This window comes from Peromyscus maniculatus, chromosome 3 (genome assembly GCF_049852395.1).
Source record: "Peromyscus maniculatus bairdii isolate BWxNUB_F1_BW_parent chromosome 3, HU_Pman_BW_mat_3.1, whole genome shotgun sequence".
NCBI lineage: Eukaryota > Metazoa > Chordata > Mammalia > Rodentia > Cricetidae > Peromyscus > Peromyscus maniculatus.
Genome location: NC_134854.1, coordinates 21,244,501 through 21,262,528, shown reverse-complemented (window position 1 = coordinate 21,262,528; position 18,028 = coordinate 21,244,501). Strand labels below are relative to the sequence as shown.

Below are 18,028 nucleotides of genomic sequence, written 5' to 3'. Positions count from 1 at the left end.
AGAGATGACTCCAGCCTGAGACTGATCCCTATAGGCTTCATACCTAGATTAGGCAACCGTGCCCCTGGTTCAGCTGTGTACAATAAACCCGCCTCCTCAATTACATGGAAAATCAGTGTGCAACATTCCAGGTACTGCTGCAGCTTGTGCGCCCCATCAGAGCACACAGCTCACCCAGTCCCAGCTTCTCTGTATGTGTGCTGGTCCTTTCTTCATTCTCTTGTCACCCCAGTGAGGCTTCCAGGACAACACTCTTGACACTTCAGTTCTCAGTGAACTTGCTGCTTACATAAGGACATAGAGCAAAAGATGTGATGATACACAGGGATAGGCCAGAGACACAGGCCACGGAAACAGATTTAAACAGAATGCTCCTCTGTGCCCACATGTTACCACCACACCAAGACGGCTCCAGAACAGTAACAAGGATTGTAGATGGAAGAGCTGCCAGACACGGACTCTCTCCGAGGAAGAGTGCTAAAGAAGCCCCTGGTCAGGAGGGGAGACAGAAAGAGCACCAGCAGAATTCTCCACTCCCAGTGCCTGTCTGTGTGGCAAACATTAAACACAACAGCCAGTTGAACCAAAATCGTCAAACTAAAGGCTGCTCTACTACAGCCTGCTCCCGAGAGAAAACCAGAAGGCATGCCAAAAGCAAGAAAAAGCACAGTGGTAAGAGAAAACAGTCCTCGGAACCTCACTCAGATATGGCACTGTATGCTGGAATTACCACGACAGGGAAGTTAAAATAGCTATAATTAATACGTTATGGGTCCCAATTGAGGAACGAGGCAACATGCAAGTCCATTCGATTATGTAAGATGGAGGTGGAATCTCTTAGACATCAAAAGGAAATGTCACATATCAAAAATCGTGAACAGACATGACAGACGTGTTCACTGTATCATTAACATGGCGGAAGAAGGAGTGAGATTGAAGGTGTGTAAATAGTAACTGCCCAGCTGATGTGTAAGCAGCAGCAACAAACAATGGAAAAGTAGAAAAGAGCATTGAAGAACCACAGGGAATTTGAAGAGGTGTAACCTACCCATAATTGAAATGTGTGGAGGAGAATAGGATAACAAGAAAGAAAACATAATTGAAGATTGATCATGGCCAAGAACTTCCAAAATAAAGTCAGAAAAGCAAAGTCAGAAGCTCAGGGAATACCAGCTGGCATAAATACCCAAGAGAGCAGAGAAAAACGCCAAACAGCAAGGTCAGCAGCCCACCCTGCACACTGTTCTCATTGCCGAAAGCCAGACAGGAAAATCTTGAACAGGCCAGAGGCAAAAAAGAAACTGTTACTCCACAAAGGCTGTGGGGATTGTCTTGAGTTCCATGGGACTGGATGGAGAAGCCTTGGTTATGAGCAAACACAGCTCTGAGGGAAGCTGTGACATCTCTCCGGGGAGAAATGGGGCAAGACTGAGCCTAGCTGTGCATGCTAAGAGGCTGGGGATGGTGTTGGAGTAGAGGAAGAGAGGACATCTGGGACAGGCGCGTGCTCTCTGCTTTGTCTGCCATCATCAGTCAGATGAGCAGCCAGGCTCTCTCGGCCTCTCCACTCTGGTCTGCTTTGCCCATGGACCAAAGTGGCGGACACCTGAACCTACGAGTCAGATTAAACCTTTCCTTTTAATGTGGCTTTCTTAGGCATTTGCTCAGAGAAAGGGAAAGTCCAACTAACATGGGATCAGGAATACTTCCAGCTTTTCATAGATGTTTTAAATGCCCACTATTGGTTGTACTTTATGAAAGATAATAGGCGATATATAATACCTAGTAGCTTGTCAGTTATATAGTTAAAAATCAAGTAGAGATGGAAGACATACAATAATAATATTAATAGCACAATAAATTATCACAGGAAGTTTCAGAATTGTTGTAAGAGAAGAAGATAACATGCTTGGGAGGATTGGGAAAATTTGATGAATGACACTGAATGCTTATGTTTAAGCAATGAACTTGGTTTTCTGATGTACTCATGGAACTGACCTTTGTCATTTTTCTTACAGTACTCATGGTTTTCATTCTCCACCTCTCCCAACTATGGTAATATTTCAATGAGAAACTAGTGACAAAATGTAGGCCATCTTCATCTCCACTCTTTTCTTCAGGACGCATCTGTTCTCACAGTATATAATTTCTATTCTCTGAAGAGGTTATCTAATGTTCTTTCCATGTCTGTAGTTACAGTTCCAACTGTGGCTTGTCTCCCATGATTACTGTGATGACCCCCCCACCCATTGCCTTCCTAGCATCTGTGCATTCTTTACAGAAGGGATTAGCCCTGTTTCTCCCTGCTAAAGTGTGCTACGCTTCTCACATTGCAGTAGAAGAAAATCTGCCTCTTTAGCCTTTGTTCCAAGGACCTCCATCTTTTGCCTCAAAGTAATGTTCTGTGATTTCCAGGAGGAGCTATCCCATGAACTATTCCAAACTCATTAGACAGATAGATCCATTCTGTGTCTCCTGGGTCTCTAATGTTTTGCAGAGTACACTTGAGAAGTCTTGGATCTGAAGGAAGAATGTGAGCATTTGGGACTGGGAACGGGAGGGGAACCCACGACTGAGGTCACCCTAGTCGTAATGAGCACGGAGAACAGGACAGCTGCAGATGAGGTCATGACATACATTCATGGACGGGTCTCAACACGCTCACTTCTTTTCCAAGAATTGGAGAGTGATCCCCTGCGTCTGTTTATAATCTACAGATACTCTGTCATGTAGAGAAATATGAGGGAAGCTTTCCGCTCTTAATCCCAGGAGGGAAGATCTCAGCCGTGTTTCTGGAAACCTGCATTGGCACAACCTAAAGTCTTCTAGAGAGCTCAGTTTTATTTCACATCTGATTGTGTTCCTTTTGACACTGTGTGTGCATGATGATTTGGCAAATTTGAGATTAATATTCTTTCATTTCTTTGGAATTTTTGTGCTGCCTTTTTATAGCCCCCTCTGCAAAAACCCATTATTTTTATTTATTTCCTTATACTCTAAACTATGAATGTGAAACTAGCAAGATGGCTTAGTGGGTAAGTAATTGCCACCAGTCTTGAGGCCTGAGTTGCATCCCTGGAGCCTCCTTTAGACAGAGAGAACCACCTCTGAAAGTTGTCCTCTGACCTCATGTGTACCCTCACCCCAATAATAATACAGAACATTTAAAAATACCAGCATTTATTTGTTCTCTCTCTCTCTCTCTCTCTCTCTCTCTCTCTCTCTCTCTCTCTCTCTCTCTCTCTCTCTCTCTCTCTCTCTCTCGTTGTTTGTTTGTTTGAGATGGGGTCTCACTATGTAGCCCTGACTGGCCTGGAACTCACAGTGACCCCTTTGTTATCTTATGTCTGGAGTGGAGGCATTACAGATCTGGGCCACTCTGCATAGCTATTGGAATAATCCTATCACCAAAACTTTGGCTCATTCAATATTCTTTTGTTTGTAGTTTTCTTGTAACTGGCAGCTTTTTGTTTACTGAAACAGCAATCATTGACTATTGTGTTTTCACGGAGTACTGTATTAGTTTGAAATGACTTATGAAATTTCAAAGCTGCTGGTAATGTTTTGTTTTATTTAGCATATTGAAATAATTAAAAATATATTTCTTTCTTTCTTCCTTCCTTCCTTCCTTCCTTCCTTCCTTCCTTCCTTCCTTCCTTCCTTCCTTCCTTCCTTCCTTCCTTCCTTCCTTCCTTCCTTTCTTTCTCTTTTTGGTTTTTTCGAGACAAAGTTTCTCTGTGTACTTTTGGTGCCTGTCTTGATCTCGCTCTGTAGACCAGGCTGGCCTCGAACTCACAGAGATCTGCCTGGCTGGGGTTAAAGGTGTGCGCCACCACTGCCTGACTAAAAGTGTATATTTTTAAAACATCATTTCAATGCAAGTTCTAGGATTCGAGCTGAAGAGACCACTTGAAAGACTGGCCACTTAAATGGCATGATGTGAATGGAAGCTGCATCCCTCTGTGTTGGACCTCTACTCACAGGGGAAACACACGGAAAGTCACGGTGCTCTTGTGTGGTGTGTGGGATCAAGACAGCTGTTTATAGATTTACTCGCTTCGGTTAGAGAGTCCTAACATCCTTCTGGCCAGCTCCATCTCATTCCAGGCCTGGCTATAGCTGGGTGTGGGTAACAGGGTTGGTAAGGAAGGCGGGTGTGCACTTACCATCTAGCAAGGTCTCTGGTTGTGTGCAACACACACACACACACACACACACACACACACACACACACACAGAGAGAGAGAGAGAGAGAGAGAGAGAGAGAGAGAGACAGAGACAGAGACAGAGACAGAGACAGAGACAGAGAGACTTAAGAGCTGACCTTTAATATTATACTGTAGGTACTGGCTTTTCCAGAAGATGCAGCATTTAGATATGTAAATGAAAACAAATAATAATGGTTGGTCGATCCGATACAGATATGAAATGAAGCTATCCCCCCTTTTTTTTCCTGAAAAAAATTGGATTAAAACCCTGTGTTCACTAATTAAGCTCCTTTGTTTTCAAAACTGGTTATGCTTTATTAGGAAGAAAAGGTCTTTCTTCTTCACTAAGAGACCTTACTGCATCAAATGAGTTTAAGAATGTATCCTATGGTCCTGTTTTTGTATTTAGGCATCTGTACCAGTAAAGTCTTGTTAAATGAAAATAGCCGATTTGGTAAAGACACACTTCACTTCGATGGCCCTGAAAAAATACATACCCTGGATTTATTTACACTTTAGAGATAGTTTTCGTTATTACTCAGTCTTTTCAGTATACCATACCCATGCTTCGTTGATACTGTTATTCGATAGGAGCCCCTTGTTATCCAGATTTAACGCAAAGCATTGGGTTAGGCTTGAATTCAGTTTGTAGGTTGTTTAATGTGAAGGAGAAAGCTGCTGACAAATTCCTTTAACATCACCCAGTTACTGAAATAAATTCCATATTGAAATAATCTACCTGTTGAAATAAATAAACTTTGGATGATTAACTCTAATTTTAGAGGTACTCTGTTCTCTTATAGATAAACATTCTTGCTGAAAACAAAGTTTCCTGTAGGAGGGAGGGAAGTGTCTCCACTGGGAGAGCTTGATAATTAAGTCTGCGAGACAAAGTGACAGTAGACAGAGTGACAGAGGTTAAGGCCCTTTAATTGCATGCGTGCACATGGGACCCACACAAAATTGAAGACTAAAAGACCCAGATGATTGAAGTTTACAACGCATCCTGAGCTACGGAAAGGGCAGGATATTGGTCCTCATTTGGGGTTGGAGAAGGTTAGGGGAGAAAATGATGAATAATGGTTTTGTTAGAGTCTTTCAAGTAACATGTTGTCTGAGCCGGCCTCAGAATTAGGTGATGGCCTGGAATTTTCTGTGATGTTGACTCACAATCTGTTCCTTGAGGGATAAAATCCTAGGAAGGGACCTATGGCGACTCTCTTCCCTTTCAGAGGATGCATTGTTAGTCAGATAAGGAATCTTCTGGTGAAGCTCCTTCCGGGTTCCCTCTGGAGAAAGAGCTGGGCAAGAGACAAGAGGGTGGGCAGTGAGGGAGACCTTGGCCATGTCCTGTGTCACCCTGGCTGGTCACCGCACCCTGCAAGAGATCTTGGTTCTGAAGCTGCTTCTTCAGATCCTGTCTTTTTACTTTAAATGTTCACGCTAGTGTCGAATTTAGGGGTGTTGTTTTCTTAAGCCCAATAGTATTTTAAGATAGATTTTAGATGCTTTTTTTCCTTTCAACCATACTGATGTTGTTTGTTTTGTATTTGTTTCATGAGATAGGGTCTCACTCTAGAGGGCAAGCTGGCCTTATCTTGTCCTCATGTTTTAGCCTCCTGGGTGCTAAGATTATAGGACTGAACAATACTTTTAAATAAGATTTTTAAAAATTTATTTTCTTTCTGGGTAGGTAAAAGACTTAGAAAGTTAGTTTCTGTAGAGTCACGAACCATATCTGCAAAGATAAGAATTCATCTCCACTTACTGTAAAGCACAGAATCATGTTCTCTAACAGTGTTTCTATGACTTCAAGGAATGAAATTTAACAGTGAATTCTTGGGAGACAAATTCTCGGAGTTTCGTTCACTGTTGGTGCAGTTGATGTGATGTCATTTGGGTAATGCAGGGAGAGAGGAGGGACTTACTTCTTCCTTGAATAACTGTGCTGGACCCCCAGACTCCCAGTTCAGTGACAATCCTTGACTGTACTTTCTATAAAACTAAAACAGTTTGGACTGTGATACAACACAGTGAATGAGGTTAGTGTATGTGCTGTGTGCTCATCTAGCACTAGACTTGAAACACATACTTTCCAAACCCAAGTTTTACTTCGGACTTCTCACTGCCTGTTCCGAGCCATTTGTTTTCTACAAGGAATTCTCTTTTGCCTCTGAATAATTTCCCCTAAATTCTATCAATAAATAACTAAGGCTCTCTTTCATTAATTTGTATGGGTTTTAAATTAATTCTGATGTAGGATTTAGTAGCTCAGACAAGTTTGAGGAGTACTTAAATTCCACTTATTTCAGAAGAAAAAAATCACAGGACAGAAGTTTTCTGTCTCACAGTTGGACTGACAAGGAGAAAAGTGAAGAAAAGAAGAAGAAGAAGAAGAAGAAGAAGAAGAAGAAGAAGAAGAAGAAGAAGAAGAAGAAGAAGAAGAAGAAGAAGAAAAGAAGAAGAAGAAGAAGAAAAGAAGAAGAAGAAGAAGAAGAAGAAAAGAAGAAGAAGAAGAAGAAGAAGAAGAAGAAGAAGAAGAAAAGAAGAAGAAGAAGAAGAAGAAGAAGAAGAAAAGAAGAAGAAGAAGAAGAAGAAGAAGAAGAAGAAGAAGAAGAAGAAGAAGAAGAAGAAGAAGAAGAAGAAGCCGCCGCCTCTGGAGGGGAGGGGAATCAGGCGTTATTGCTGTTTAGTTGTTTGCAGTTAATTTCCGGCGGGGTCCCTCAGTGGCTGTTGTAAAGGGCTTCCTTCCAGGCCAGGTCCTGGAACAACCCTTACCCATCACTCGCACCTCCTGCTTACTCATACTGTGGCCACCAAAAGTGTGCTCCCTCTTTCCCACCTTCTCTGCGGACAGATGGTTGCGATAAAAAGGAAAAAATAGACAGAGATCAAGACTATCATCTCGACTTTCTGTTGTCAGTTTGAAAGATTCTAACGAGTATAAACAGGATAGTAAATGAGAAAATGGACGGAAAAATAAAACAGTATATATAAAATTAGGCAATATTATCAGCAGTTCTATTGCCTGTTTTTGATATAGTTCGAGCAAACTTTTGGTAGAGGAATGAGTTTGGCTTGAAAGGAGGTAGCTGGATTTGAGTGGATGGGGTAAACAGCAGAGATTCAAAAGCAGAGCAAATGGTACAGAGGCTGAAGGCAAAGAGTGTGAGAGTTTACCTTAATAAAATAGGAGACATGGTTACCTCATACAAAATACTGACACTAGCTATGCTTTATCTGGTCAAAATCAAGTGGAGAGGATATGTTTCATTCAGAGCATCCAACAAAAGTTAATGTAGTTTCCCAACTAGAGGGTGATGAGCTGCTGTAAGAGCTGCTGAAGAGACTGTGGCGTTCTCTCCCGAAGGCTGAGCTCTGGACTGCTGTCTGTTTCCTGTCACTTTCTAATGGGCTCGTGGATGTCACCCAAAGTACGTCTTGTTTTCTTCTGTGGTATATATGTTCTTTTGAATGTGCATGTTTTCTAAGGGATTTTTGAGAGAGAAAAATCTCAAGACCTACATGGGTAGTAGTTGAATTGGATCCAAAGGATTCTTCCCATCCTGGATTTCAGTTTACAGATACACCAGCTGGCTTTTATTTGCTACTACCCTAGATCTTGTCAAAAGGCCAAAAAGCAGCGCTACCAACTTCTCACTTCTTTCTTTTGGATGCCAGTTTTCAACTGCTTGTTTATAACAACTACCATCCTTGATTAAGTCCAGCAATAAAGGCCTGCATGTTGTCTAATGAAAATCAACTGTTGCTTCTATTCTTAAGCCTACATTCCAGAACCATCCCTTGGGTTTGTAACCACCTGGCTCAGTGAAGTCCTCTGTCCTTGCTCCATCTCAGGGAAATAATGCTCTGCAGCCATCTGTGAACTCTGAGCCAAACACATTCTGATGTTTGCAGTGGTCTGTTTTCCAGCCTAGGCATATCATTACAAACCTCAACAGGCTGAAGAGACGGGAATAGGAGAACACAGAGGGCGATACAATAGAGACACAGTCATTTCCAGCCCACAGAATTTAACCTCTTTTTTTAATTTCAGGAATTAAGATCTAATGGTCTCATTCCAGTTTATTTACTTTGGAAGAGTCCACCTTTCCTTCCCAGAGTGTATATAACTAATTTGGGAAATAGGTGAAAAATGATCATTCTTCTTAAAAATAGCCTTCTTGTTTTTAACGCAGTTTTAGGTTCATAGTACAGCCCAGTGCTTAGTTGAAGTGCCCACATGTCCGCGTCTCCCACTCAGCCTCCTCCTGCTGTCAACCTCTGAGTAGCACATCATTAAGATCCAAAGTCAGCAATGTGTGGTGGAGTTTCTCTCAGTGTTATGCATTCTGTAGGTTTTGATAAAGTGCAGTGGAGCACAGCAACCCATGGATCTCACAGAATGGAATCAGGGACACCCCCTCCCGCCTCGATTCTGTGCCCTGCACGCTCACTCTTTCCACCCTAGCCCCCAGCACCCAGTGATCTTTTTACAATCTCCAGGTTTGCCCTTTCCAGGGTGTCATACAGAAGGAGTCATGCAGTGTATGAGTTTTTACTTAGTAAGATACATTTGGATTTCCTTACTGTCTTTTCATGATTTTTCCTTTCTTTCAGCTCTGAATAATATAATATTGTCCAATGTTCCATAGTTTATCATTTATCTATTATCTATCAAAATTCCAATACTAGTCTTTGCACACCTTGAAAGGACAATTCTTAACTTCATATGGAAAAACAAAAAACCCAGGAAAGGTAAAACAATCCTGAACAGTAAGGTGCTGGGTTCTCATCATTCCTGATTTCAAGTTGTTCTACAGAGCTATAATAATAAAAACAGCATAGTATTGGCATAAAAACAGACACATTAGCCAATGGAATTGAATTAAAGACCCAGATATAATTCTACACATATATAGACACTGGATTTCTGATAAAGAAGCCAGAAATACACACTGGATAAAAGGTAACATGTTCAACAAATGGTGCTGGTCAAACTTGATATCTGTATGTATCTGCATGCAAATAGATCCATATTTATCACCTTTCCAGAAACTTAATCTGTGTGAATAAAGACCTCAACATAAAACCAGGTACACTGAACCTGATAGGAGAGAAACTCGGAAACAGTCTTGAATACATTGTCACAGGAGATGACTTTTATTTTATTTTATTTTGGTTTTTTGAGACAGGCTTTCTCTGTGTGACAGACCAGGCTGGCCTGGAACTCACAGAGATTTGCCTGCCTCTGCTTCCTGAGTGTTGGGATTAAAGGTGTGGTGAGATGACGTTCTGAACAGAACACCACTGCACAGGTACTACCATCCACAGTTAGTAAATGGGACCTCATGAACTGCGATGCTTCTCTAAGTCAGAGATCACCATCAATCTGACACAGAAGCAGCCTACGAATGGGAAAAGATTTTTACCAACTTCATGTCTGATAGAGGCCTAATAACCAAAATATATAAAGAACTCAAGAAACTAGGTAACAAAAAATCAAATAATCCAGTTAAAAATGAGGTACAGTTCTAAACAGAGATTTCTCAATAGAGGAAACTCAAATGGCTGAGAAACATTTAAGGAAATTACCACCAAAGAAATTCAAGTAAAAGTGACTCTGAGATTACATCTTACACCTATCAGAGTGGCTAAGATCAATAACCTAAGTGACAGCTCATGCTGGAGAGATTGTGGAGCAAGGGGAACACTCCTCCATTGCTGGTGGGACTGCAAATGTATACAGCCACTATGAAAATCAATATGGTGGTTCCTCAGAAAATTGGGAATAATCTACCTTAAGACCCAGCCATACTCTTAGGCATATACCCAAAAGATGCTTCATTTTACCACAAGGACACTTGCCCAACCATGTTCCTTACAGCCTCATGCATAATATCCAGAAACTGGAAACTGTCCCCTAACTGAAGAATGGATAAAGGAAATGTGGTACAGTTACACAATGGAGTATTACTCAGTTATTAAAAAAATGACATCATGAAATTTGAAAGCAAATGGATGGAACTAGAAAAAAATCATCCTGAGCTAGGAAACCCAGACTCGAAAAGATGAATATAGTATGTATTCACTTATAAGTGGGTACTAGCTGTTAAGTGAGCAACAAGCAAGCTACAATGCATAGATCCCGAGAGGATGGATAAGGAGGAGTGCTCTGGGGCAGTTCATGGATCTCTCTGGGACAGGGAAATGCAATTGATTTTTAGCGCATACTGGGGGCGGTGGCAATTGGAGCAAGGTGAAGTCTCAGACTGAGGGGAGAGATAGAAGAAAAAGAGTAAAACAAGACAAAAAGCAAAAACCTTAGGCCCTTCATTACCAAGTACGGATTCATAGGTGGGGGGTGCCGACAGAGGACTTTGAAGCAGGTGTGTGGAGCCAGCAGGCTGTCCCTCACATCAGGAAGCAGTGTGTAAGGAGTGAGGACCAGTCAGGAAGCTTTCCTCATTGTGCCTTTCTGAGAACCCCCTGGGGGAGAAAATATCTGCAGGTTGCATACCCAGTGTGAGTGTAGGTAATGTTAGGGAAGTCCTAGTGCTGGCTGTAGTGTGAGTTAATAAAACATAACTCACACTTGTGCTTCCATTTTTCAGATGTCCATAGAAGCAGCCAAATACAATGAAGTGTAAATGCATTTAACTGGTTATCAGATTCATAGCAACTCTTTTAGTCTTTGTGACTCCCTCTCAGACAGTGGACACTAACGTGCCCACCATCAAGTGTAGAACCTGTGGGAGTTGTTAACTTTGAAAACAAATGTCCCGACATTTGCTATAGGATTCCAGAATTCAGAACACATGCAGCCCCATTCAAGGCTATAATAGTTTATAAGAAAATTTGAGTCTTTGCTGAATATAGCTCTGTGGCTTGGCTTTTTCACTGATGACCGGACTTTAGTTGAGATTTTTAGATATGTCTAATGCTTTGATCAGATTTGCTTTCTGTATTTCTAGGTTCTTCATAGAGAGCTCCTCCAAGTTTATAGTGCTAGTTCTCACACAGTGGCCAAGGCATTATCTACCCTGAAGCCCTAAATGGTGACTTGGGTCACAGAGTTCTAGAGGCCAGTTGTTTGAGCGGTTCTCATCAGCTGTTTTCATCAAAGGATTTTCATTTCACTTTCTCAGAATAGTTTTAGTATAATATCAGCCGGTGTCATCTGATTGATCTGAACTCTGTTGATTTTTAAAAAGATTAAAAATAATCCTGGGGGCTAGAGAGATAGCTCAGTGTTTAAGAGCACAGATCAGTCTTCCAGAGGACCTGGGTTCAATTCCCAGTACCCATATAGCAGCTCACAACTGTCTTTAACTCCAGTTGCAGGGGATCTGACACCCTCACACAAACATACATGTGGGCAAAATGCCAATGCACATAAAATAAAAATAATTTAAAAAATGAAGTTATGTCCTTCATGAATGATTAATATTTAGACATTTATGCCTGACTCAAAATAATAGCATTTTGTAAAAACTAAGATTATTTTCCTAGACAGACACTGTTGTTAAATGATTCTGAAAATTGTGCATTGAGATACTTTATATCAATATCAGTTTATAGAACCTAGAAGGAGGTTTTAATTTGCTCAGTTGTTTCATGTGCCAGGGTTTACATTTTCAGAGTTAACAGTATAGAGAAAAATTTCTTTGGGAAATACTTGTCAGAACATGTAATTTGATAATAATTGATAGAATAGATTCCTATTTTTTTTTAATCAAAGGACATGTTTGGCTCTATCCTGCTTTTTGCATAGGGCATGATGAGCTTATGTTTCTTTCCTAGATTAGAACAATGTGAGATTGGCTAATGGTTTTAATTTATTTGTTAATTATCGTAATTCAAGTGTATAAATCTTCTGTCCTTAAAATCTAGAAACAATCTTGTGAAGCATAGAAAGACGCTACGGAGTAATGGAATTCATGTATTAGTCTTTCTTTCTTATTGAATATACTTTAGCCAATGCAATGTCTGGATCAAGGACAGATTCCTCATTTTTAGAGTTACACAGAAATGTTTAGACAGTGCTTTAGTAAACTTTAGTAATAAGATTTCACGTCCATGTTTTTTGCTCATATTTTGAATGTGTTATATGGTGTTGGGTAACTTTACTCTTTTGATTCTTGAGCTATGAGTGTGAGAAGTAGTTAGGATATGGACATATTTTGGTATTTATGTCATAGAATTTAAAGCACAGAGTCATTCAGTCTCCCTCTTCCTGCTGGCTACGTGAAAAGCAATGTTCTGTCAGGGTCTCTTTCTCCCCAAAGCTCAGCATGTCTCAGGTTCCCAGACTTAGTTGTTGGCATCAGCTCCAGCCAGGGGAACTTAGGAGAGCAAACTTGGGGCCGTTTCCAGCTTTCCTCTCCCTCACCTTCTGTGTCCTCTCCGTTGCCAAGTACCATTAAGCCTGCATCTGCAGTATCTCTCGGGCCCCACTCCTTTCTCTTGTCACGGTGCCTGCTCTGTGTCATGCTCTCATTACTCCGACTCTGGAGACATGCAGAAGCCTGGGAGTTGTCCGCTTTCCTTCAGCCTCTTCTCTTCCAATTCAACATCGACCAAGCCCCAGAAGAGTCTTGATGCAAGAGCGAAGCTGGTGGGGAGGGGCGTTCACCAAAATGCTGCTATGGCCATGACCTCTATGCTGAGATGGATGGAAAGATTTGTTTAAAGAAGAGCGAATAAAGCTCTTATTATCACAGAACCAAACCCAAGGGAAGGGTGAAAATGAGCTAAGCTCTTATCAGTGAGATGGTAATGTGTGCTTGCCAGGTTTTACAAAGGGGAGTCTTGAGAGTAAAGGGAATGTGGAACCTTAACCCTAAACTAAGAGTCAGTCTGTATGTCCTCCTGAACTGTTGCCCTGGAGGAATCTCATTTGTGTACATTAAAAAAAAAGTGAGATACAGGATTGGGGAGCAGTGAGCAGCTTAAGATGCTGCCTGGTTTATAGGGTTCAGATATATTTTCTGAATGTCAATGACACTTATATGGCCATTCCCAATATATCACATGATCATGGTGTCAAACACGACGGAAGCTATTTTGGGGACCAGACGTGGCCGTGCTCATTTGTAATGCCAGCACTCCGAAGGCAGGGCCAGGGAGATCTGGAGGTCCAGGCCAGCCTGTCTCAAAACAGAAAGAAAAGCAGAACCAAGAAGTTGCTTTTGGGGAACAGACCTTGGCTAGGAGGCTGAGGCTGTGCCTTGGTTAAGATCTTACCCATTGCCCATCCCTTGCTGAACTTCAGGTCCAAGTCTATTCAGTGGGGTTAATACCTACACTTCCTACCCCATCCTACAAGTGCAAGGTGGCTGCTTGGGCAAGGCCTACTCACAGGGAGCGAGGGCATTTAGTAAATTAGAAGTCTAACTGTGCATTTGCTGTGTCTGTCCACAGATAGACAGTTTTATACTCCCACTTGCCCGTTTCTTCTAAGAAGTACGGTAAACGCTCTACATCGACTCCACACACCCATTCCTGACATGCAGGCTCTCAGCCCTGTTAATTCTTCCTTTGAAACATTTCTAATTTCAGTTTTGTTGCTGCCACTTAGCACCCAGCACTCCTGCCTTACCCGCTTTTCTAGATTACTGTGATGACACACAACATGTTTATTTTCTCTTCTTCATCTGGCTTTTCAAGGGCAGGCTCATCTCCTTAGAAGTAAAGTTTTCCAGTAAATCATTACATAACCTCATGATTCTCTCACGACTATTTGATCATATCCTAATTTTAGGTCTAGCTTTTTAGGAATTTCTAAAATCATATCATGTTCATTTTGTATCGTGTCTCCTAGATTTATCATTGACCAGTTTTCCTCCTGTTTCTCACTTTACTTCAGAGTATTTCTCCACTCAAGTCCCTATCTTTCCCAACACACCCCATGTTGGGTTTCCACACACTTGAAGACCTTTCTTATTTTCCAACACATTTTACATTCATCCTGTATTTCACCTGGTAAGGACCTACCCTATCCCAGGATAGTATACCACATATTCGAATCATTGCAGGAATCAAACAAAGCAACTCATGGAGTTGCTTACTGTCTGTGGATTGCTATTTAACTGCTGTGTGTAAATATATTTTCATAGTAAAAATGTAAACGCTTTCAAAAGGCGTGACTCATATATTATATCTCTCACTTGTTCATTTTAGCAAGATTAATTACCCATTAATATGTGTTAAGATTAATGTATATTTTATATTTTGTAAAGTGTGACTTTTTGCTTTGGCATCTTCACTACCAAATTTCTGAGCTAAAGAACTTCAATTTCAATGCTCCAAGGGGTTCTTATCTATGTAATTAAATTGGAATGACAGAAATTGAGTAATTTGTTAATTGCTTTGCAATTTTGCATTATCTAGGAACAAGTTTATAGCCACAGAATTTATGTGGTTTTTCACCCTTCTATGTAACAAGTCAACACAGTAGTTTAAGTCATTCAGGGATGATTTCTGTATAATACTGGGATACTAAGAGCAGCCTAGAGATACTCTCCTTATAGTACAGATTACTTCAAACCCCAGAGCTCTAGTGGTCTGTGGTTAGTGAGTGTGGCTTTTGTAATGACTGTGGTGAGCTTATAGTGTTACTAAATAACAGGCTTTTCTTACTATGATTCATCCTCTACAATTTGATTTTGCTGCATGTCTCAGTTTATGCATATTTCGAACACTATTTTACCACCTTCCCAGAAGTTGCTAGGTGACACCCAAGTCTGCCTGAAGTCATACTGATGGCATTTACAACTGCATGTCCTTTCAAATCGCCTCAGGAAAAACTGATCACCCCTCTCTAGAACCAGTACTTTAGCTAGTGTATTTCTGCAGGTATTTGCTTTAGGAGTAGACTTCAAAGGGAGAAAAACCAAACCACACAGCATTGAATCTTAAAAAGGACAAATCTAAATGGAAATTGGGCATTATTTATGCCATTCAGATGGGCAGTTTCAAGACCAATCAGGTATAGCCCTACCAAAATTCCTGAGAACACTTCACATTCCGTAAAGAATTGATGACATTAGTAATGTTGTGTATTGCCTTACAGTCTGTTGAATGCTGATCTTCACGCTGTAATACATGTATTGTTTAACGACTTTACTATCAGGAAAAAGCAGGCCTTTTTGACTCCATCACAGTCTCCTTAAAGAGTGTGTTTGGCTCTTGTGCTGTCCACTTGTTCCATCTTCTTACTCTCTCGTTTCTTTCTGCCACTTGTTCCTAAGAAGTTCAGGGTTTTCCGCTCAGCTAATCTGAGGAATTGTGAACATAATGTCACTTAGCCACAGCTGCTTTGGATATGCTGCAAATTGTAATCTGTGAAGTTAATCTTTACTGAATCTGGAGAAAACCAAATGAAACACACACAAAAAACCAACAAAACAAGACAGAAGCATACAAAATAAAGCAAAGTTAACTGTCCACCGTACCTGAGCAGGGGTGGATCCCAAACTGTGACTCAGTGGTGCCCATCTTGCTGTCTGTGACCTGACTCGGTGGTGCCCACCTTGCTGTCCATGTGACCTGAGGTGAAATGGTGGTGGTTGCTTGTCTGGTGCAGAAGTGGATAGTCTACATCCCACTGCATTATTAGAAATTTTGGTTAAGACAGAAAGGTTTGATTTGGATTTAATCCATAAACTCAGGCACTTCCCCAAAGTAGGAACTAGTCGATGAATTTCGATGCATTAAGGAAGTGAGACATGACTTGTCCAACCGCTCAGACTTGAGGAAGTACCCTTTGGACTTCTTTGTTTAGAATTCTACTGACCTCACGTTAAGAGCTGTCTTCAGAGTTACTTTTAGCCCTTTTGCCTACCTGCTTGTCACTTAGAATAACATTCTGCATTATAAAACCCACTTGATTCATTTCCCCATACCTTTTATATTCTTATAGAATATAAGAATATTATATTATATATTATATATTATATATTCTTATATTCTAATAGAGATTAATTATATTGAACAGTTGTTTGAATGACCTTTGTTTGATTAACTTGCAGTGACCACAGTAGGACAATGACTGTAACTCAGAGGAACATTAGAAACTCATGGGGACCATGTGGACACATATCCTCTCAAGTTTGTATTGAGACACTGATTTTTGTAAGATGAGGAAGCTCAGTGAATGCTGTAAATAATGGCAAGAACTGCTGTTGATTTTAATTTTTAGCGACTTTATGTTTTTTGAGAACATCATACATCGATGGTTCCATCTACCTACATCATTCCTGTTCATCATTCCTTTAGCGTCTCCTGTGTCTCTGTCCCTCTAAAATTCATGGTCTCTTTAAAGTTATGTTATGTGTGTAGACATGTGTATCTGTGACCTTCTGAGTCCGTTTAGCATTGCTTGAATGTACATGTGTCCAGGGCTGACCACTTAAGATTGGACAACCTGTGTGGGAACTTGTCCCTTCAACTAAAGAGGAAAAACAGTCTTGTTCCTCTGTAGATCTACCTATCATAAGCTGGACTCTCTGCTTGCTGTAAGTAAAGAAGGTATCTTGGACTAAATGAAATTAGTTAACTAGTCAATTTACAAATCCATTTCTCAGTATTAGATGTTACACTGGGTAAGATAGAGAGTTCAAATGGAAATCAATATTCAAACCATTACAGTAGAATCCCAGGATAACGGGATTTGAAAAAAGTTATATGAATCATAAGGGAAGTTCTAGGACCAGAGCACATGCGCGTATGCACACACACACGTACACACACATTAATACACTCATACACACACAAACACATATACATAAATAATACATAACACACAATAAACACACATATAATATATACATAAATACACACGAACACATGCACATAAACACATACATACATATAAGTACACATACACATACATACACACACATAAACACACTCATACATTCACAAACACATATACATAAATAACACATAACACACAGTAAATACACACATATAATATACACATAAATACACACATACACATAAACATATATACATACATATAAATACACACACACACACACACACACACACACACGCACAGCACATTTTATGCCTCCTTGCTTCCTAGACTTACACTAGGACTCAATACTACCAGTATGTGAAAGTTTTCTAGAAACCTATAGGTAAGTTAAAAATGCACACTTGAGCTGGCATCTTTAAAATGTTAAATGAATAAGAAGAATGCTTTTAGTTGATATTTTAAGAGCTGTAGTTTTAAGTTCCTTTTTTCAGTGCTGGGGGTGGACCTTAGCCCCTAACTCATGCAGGCAAGCCCTATTCCCCTGAGCTGCGTCCCTAGTCCTGTGGTTTTGAACACTACCACTAATGTAATGAAATGATGTGTAGATGTTTAGAATTGGAACTTTGTATTCAGAATGCAATAATGAATAAGGCATTATGTTCTGTCCCTTAACAACCTGATACAGAGTCAGTGCTATTTAAGATATAATAAAGCTTCATTGACCTGTCACAGTGTATTTAAAGAACAGCAGCAGAGGGTCTTCAGGATAGTTAGTATAGGATTTTCTAAAATACTTCAGTGACTTGGACAAACCCCGATTCCCACTAAAAGCAGTTCGACTGGGGCCTCGGCTTCTTTTTTAATTAGACCTCCGCTTAGGCACTTTAATTGAGGAGAAATTCCTCAGCTTACTTCACTTGGTAATTGTTCCACTTCTCATTTTCCTCTGACAAGGGCAATTGTGTAGCTTGTAAAGATGGAAGAGGAGCTCCTCCACATTGACAGAGCATTTGGAGCCAGGGAATGAATCAGGTGACCTTTCAGGGTGAGCGGAGCT

The 18,028-nt window shown here is 40.6% G+C and overlaps 1 protein-coding gene across 12 annotated transcripts in view; it reads left to right on the top strand.

Annotated features, from left to right (window-relative positions):
- Positions 1–18,028, top strand: part of Ppp1r9a (protein phosphatase 1 regulatory subunit 9A) — a 268,989-nt gene that overhangs the window by 94,924 nt on the left and 156,037 nt on the right. The gene's annotated exons all lie outside the window — the stretch shown is intronic.